Genomic DNA, 6,104 nt, shown 5'->3' on the forward strand with positions numbered 1-6,104 from the left:
GGGGGGGGGGAAGTACAAGTTTCCGTAGGATTTCTCGCAAAGCGTGCCGTTTCGTTAGATAATAAAAAAAACATACAACCGAATTGATAACCTCCTCCTTTTAGATTTGGAAGTCGGTTAATAAATGAATTGCGATGACGTTCAGTTTTATGGTGGTAACAGACTATCGGACCGGACCGCGACCTTGAGTGAGAGCGAGAAAGAGATATATGTTTCTCGCTCTCACTTATGGGTGCGACGCTCCAAGGTCGCGGTCCGGTCCGATAGTCTGTTACTGGCTTTATTTGTGGACGGTGGGTCGGTTCGTTCCGAGCGACCGGGCATTCGCCCTTGTATAATATTATTAATGTACGTGTCATGGACTTTTACTTATTTTTTATTTGTGACGTCCCACGGATAAAGGTGCCTTATGGCCGTTGGCGCTTACGCTATTATTAACGCCGCTCCGCCGCCGCGCGCTATTATTATTGCGGCGCTATGCGACGTAAGCGCCAAGTGCCATAAGGTACCTTTTGCCGTGGAACGTCACATTTGTTTTTAATCTAGCGGCGGTCCGGCCGGCCGTTGTTGTATAATGTATACTGATTCGTATTTCTAACTTTTTTTTAATTTATCTCGGCATGTTTTTTATCGTTTGTATGAAATTTGTTTTTAAAAGACATAATTTATGGGTCGTATTTTGGTGCCGGACGGGCCACCGGTGCTTTCATTATATTGGTTATGTTACGTGTTGTATAATGTACAAAGCGAGTGTCAGCTCAACAGGTAAACTTAGCGGTAATTATATTTTTTCCAATAATGACAAATATAAATATACAAAATGTGTCTGTCGAGCGATGTATCGGTTTCGTGACTCGTTGTATAGCCAGGTTCGAATGATACTAAACTTGATCGCTTGTGTCCGAGGGAGCGAGAGGTCAGCCAAGCTCGCGTTGTCTCTTTCTAATTATAAGGCTGAATTAGAAAGTGTCAAACTACTTAATCTATTTTAAGTGCTACCAACTCTTGATTCCATTCTAAATGTGTATTTCAAGATTTAAGCACCTGATGGTATGTCAAATTAATTTCAAAACACTCGATGTCTAAGTAATATTTATACCTGCTTTCTTGGTTGTAATATTGGCAGAACACATACTTGCGTGACGTTCCACGGGAAAAGGTACCTTATGGCACCTGGCGCTTACGTCGCATAGCACCGCAATTGTATTGGAGCGGCGTGAATAATAGCGTAGGCGCCAACCGCCATAGGGTACCTTTAGCCGTGGGACGTCACATATTGACTACTTACTTAGTAGGCACCATGCTATTGACTACTTACTAAGTAGGCACCATGCTATTAACTACTCTAATTTGAAAAATCTCCCCTCGGGCCGACAAGGACGCAGCTATACGTCAGATAGAGACACCTTTATATGTTTATTTTCTTCTAACGTATAACCGCGTCTCAAGTTTTGAGCAGCAGGTATAACACGCTCTTTACGCATCTATAGGGTTATCACACAGAAATTGTTAGGTGTGTATTATTCGTCATTGTGATCAAAGTATTAAGGACTTTGTAGTCATAGCAATAATGTTCATTATTGATCGTTGAAAGTGTCAAATATTGTTTCCTTCTTCGTATAAATAAAAATGTGATTTGTATGCTCATCGAGTGGACAACCTTAAAAAAATTGTGACGTTTCAACTTTTTAGGGGTAAAAATAAATACTTTTGTAAGTAATGTCATGTCAATAAAAAATAATAATCATACAAAATTAACTAAAGTAATGCTACTTGAAGTAACTTCATAAACGGTTGCTAACTTAATCAGTTGATGATCGTCGTTTGTCCCTATCTGTCGTTATGCCATAGAGAGGGACAAACGACGATCATCAGCTGATTAACTTGGCAGACGTTTATGAATAACACCGTAAGAATTTCGTACATTGATACCCAACTGTTCCTATCTCTGTCGCACGCTATCCAGCACGCACATTATAGTCGGATTATTCCTATTTGCATTATTTGACACATTATGACTGACGTTTATAGAGATGTAACTAACCCAAATCGATTGTCACACCTAGACTGAGGTATCGAATTGTGACGTTTAATGAATTTTAATTTGAGATTTAAATAAACCTAGAATTATATGGTTAATAAATAATAATAAGAAAATATAATAAATTTAATAATGCTTTGTTGCGACCTAAAATAAAATAAAAAATATCGATTTACTTAGACGACTACTGATTCATAACGGTGGTGCCCGGACAACCCTAAATTTAAAAAAAAAAAGACGTAGAACGTAAACGTTCGCAGTGCAATTGTCTTCCTTTGTGATTTCGATGTGCAAGACATTTTACGTTGTATTGGTGTTGTGAGTGACATGTGTCAAATAATGCAAATAGGAATAATCCGACTATAGCATTGACCGCCGGCGTCATGGGCGGGACAGAAATAAAAACACTCGCGTGCGATAGAGATAGAAGGATGCGGGTTAATGTACTAAATTCTTCGTGCTTGTCGTCCTTAGTTTAGCTGCAATTTAAATATAATTAAATATATTTAAATTACTTTAAATATTATTAGCTAATTATCTAGGGTTGTTCTCTCGATGCATACAACATTTCTTTTTGTAATTAACAGTTTTTTTGTGATTTGGTGTGAAGCTTTCATTTTTACTATGTACTTGTGTGTGACGTTTCGCATACTTACTAGTTAATAATTAAGGTAGGTATGGGTGTATAGAGCGTGAGGCGATCGCGTATTTTCTATTATTATCTAAGTGTAGTATTATACTTTTACAAGGAATCACAAATTCTGACGTTTCAATATTGAACCGTCAGCCTGCATCTCGAAATTCACTGAAATATAAGGACCGACAACGCTCGCTTTAAACTCTGTATAAATAAGCAATTTGTAACTTTATTTCTTATATTATTAAGGTGCATATTCGTCTGAGGAACAACCTTAATATTCATTCGAAAATTCGGCTGTGAGAAAGGTACCCCTTGTCAATAATTCGAATATCTAGCCCTTTTGTTTGACCAGTCTAATCCTTAGCTTAAGGGCTACCCCACACTAGCGTCTTTCGAGCGGCGGTGTCTAGCTAGCGCTAGGAAAAATGGCGACGCTGCGCAGTTGCGCCAACGTTGCGTCGAGCAGCAGCCATAGTGTAAGGCCTGAGTGGACGCTCGAAGCGGCGCGTTCGGCGGGGCGTGCAGCGGGGTGTCGGGCTCACGCGTGATGTGAGCAGCGTGCACTAAGGCCGCTCCTATACGCTTGCATGTGTTTAACATGCACGCCGCACGCCCCGCCCCGCTGCACGCCCAACTCGAGCGTCCACTCAGGCCTTACACATAGTTGTCTGGACGCCGACGCTCGAGACGCTAGTGTGAGGACACTGTAAATCTTTTCATGTTTCAATGTGAGAGCCAGTGATCAAATGCTCAGTATGTTTTGTGAAAATGGCGAGTATACGAGGAAACGTGACCTCATTATGTGTTAAAGTATAAAGCGATTCGATGTTAGGCGCCTTTCTCTTCTAGTTTGCGTGATATCATAACAGCAAAGTTCCATCAGACTGTGGAAGGCCTGAGTGGACGCTCGAGTTGGGCGTGCAGCGGGGCGGGGCGTGCGGCGTGCATGTTAAACAAATGCAAGCGTATAGGAGCGGCCTTAGTGCACGCTGCTCACATCACGCGTGAGCCAGACGCCACGCTGCACGCCCCGCCGAACGCTCCGCTCCGAGCGTCCACTCAGGCCTTACACTAAGATACTTTTCCAGGTAAATTGCGTAACACCTCAAAATTGCTTAAATGTACAGTCGCTGTCAGATATATCGGAGCGGCCACGGTGTTTAAAAATATCTGAATATCACGCACTCTAACGCCTTGACAATAAAAATAAATTAACAAAATATCGTTTATTTCAGGCTTTTTTTAATAGAGACGTGTTAAGATTTTTGTGAGCACCTTGGCCGCTCGGATATATCTGACGGTGACTGTACAACAACCTGGTATGAATGAATGAAAGATTTGTCAAAATGTAACATTCACTCAAATGTGACATTATTTTAATTCATTCCATTTGCCAGTTTTGGAGATTTTACATACTGGTCGAGTTCACAAACATATTTACAAGCCAATGTTCCATAAATATGTTTACACGACCTTATTGTCAGTGTCTTGAAGGCGTGTAAATATATTTTTGGAATGTTGGCTTGTAAAGACGTTTGTGAACTCGCTGTACCATCGTTACACGATTTTGACCTTTAAGGTCCTAGACATGGATCTGTTTTTGTTACTACGGTAATGACTTTGCAATTATGTTGTCTCGCTAACTGAAGAGTCGCTTCGATAGCACGATAAGAACTGGGTACATAATATACATACAGTAGTTATATATTTATATATATGAGCTTTGTTTTACGGTATAACTTAGAGTAGTGTCGACCATTGGCCGAGTTGACGAGTGGTGCGGCGTTTTGTGAGATATTCAAGTGGAAATAAATTTTATTTTTAATTCCATTAATGTTTTTTATTTGTGCATTGTGTCCCTTTGCTTTGTAAAGTGTCTATGGAACTTGCTAACTATGTAACAAAAGTCACTAGTAAATTTACATTCAGAGACAATTATAATATGGCGGTTTGTTTATATAGTTAGCAAGTTTCATAAAATGTCACTTTATATACTAAGGCGCGTATAATTATTATTTTAACCCGTGTCAAACACAAAAGCTGTTACTCAGACGCCACGTCATTGAAGTGTCAAAACTGAGGTTGAACTTTATGTATATGCACATAGGTCGATGTTGCTCTGTGGTCTGTGACCGATTAATCGGTCTTTGGCGTTGAACCTACGGTGCGGATATATCGGTCATTGGCGTCCAAAAGGTTAAGCTTACCCATCACTGGACAAAGCCTCCTCTTTTTCTACTACTTTTATACAGATAGTATAATGTACCTACTTACAGCTTGATTCACGAATGCTGAGACGAATGGAATGAACGAAGCTTTAATTGTATGAGTGACACCTGTATCGGTATACAGTCAGAGCCCACATTTTATTGGTTAATGTTATACAAACATAGATATTTTCATTCACTCATTCATTTATTTATTTAAACTTTATTGCACAAAATATATACAACAATGTACAAATGGCGGACTTAATGCCAAATGGCATTCTCTACCAGTCAACCAGAGGGCCAAACAGAGATACCTACAATTGGTGCAGAGAGAGAAAATATATATATTGAGTGAATTAAAAAAAAGCAAACTATACTCATTCATTCCATTCGTGCCAGCTCTTTGAATCGACCTGTCTGTACGGAACCGTACTGTGCCATCTACATAGCTGTCAAATTGAAGTACGAATTTGTCTTATAATTTACTGTCTATCTAGTTTACAGAATAATAGAGGAGCTAAATGAAAATAATTTGTAAAAAGTATAACCGTTTAATGAAAATAAGTTAAAACAAAACCTCCCCTATTTACATTTCTTTATAATAATATAATAACTTATGACTAATATCGAATAAGTTAGTAAATGACTTGAATAATAATTACAATAATTGAGTATTGTTTATAACTCTGAACACACATCGTATCTCTCAAATATAAAAACAAATTTGAACATTTCGTTCGTTTAAAATACAACAAGTAACAATTTTATAGGTTAAGTACGTATACAAATTACACTATGTACAAAAGTTAATAATAATATGGTATTATACTACGTCTGAGCCTCTTAATTGTATCACAAATTATATAGGCATGCTTCCAAATTCTTTCCCGCAAAACACCACTAAATCCACTAATCCACATACGCATTTTCGGATGCCAACTACGGTAATCATATTTGTCGACCACCAATAAACAGACTACATATTTAATCGGGTATGTAATCCTACTAAATAATGCTTCAGAAAATTATAAACCAAATAAATTGTTTAAAAATTAAGTGTACCTACCTAAGTATCTATAGCTCCAAGGCAAGAGTGGCCTTAATAATTCTACCTGCTATCAGAAAAACTGTGTTTATGATTTGACTTTTTACAAAATTCATCGGTACTTTGACAAATCGATGAATGAAAATCTGGGACGAAGTAAGTTTGTAA

The sequence above is a fragment of the Cydia amplana genome, chromosome 23 (assembly GCF_948474715.1).
Source record: "Cydia amplana chromosome 23, ilCydAmpl1.1, whole genome shotgun sequence".
NCBI classification, from domain to species: domain Eukaryota; kingdom Metazoa; phylum Arthropoda; class Insecta; order Lepidoptera; family Tortricidae; genus Cydia; species Cydia amplana.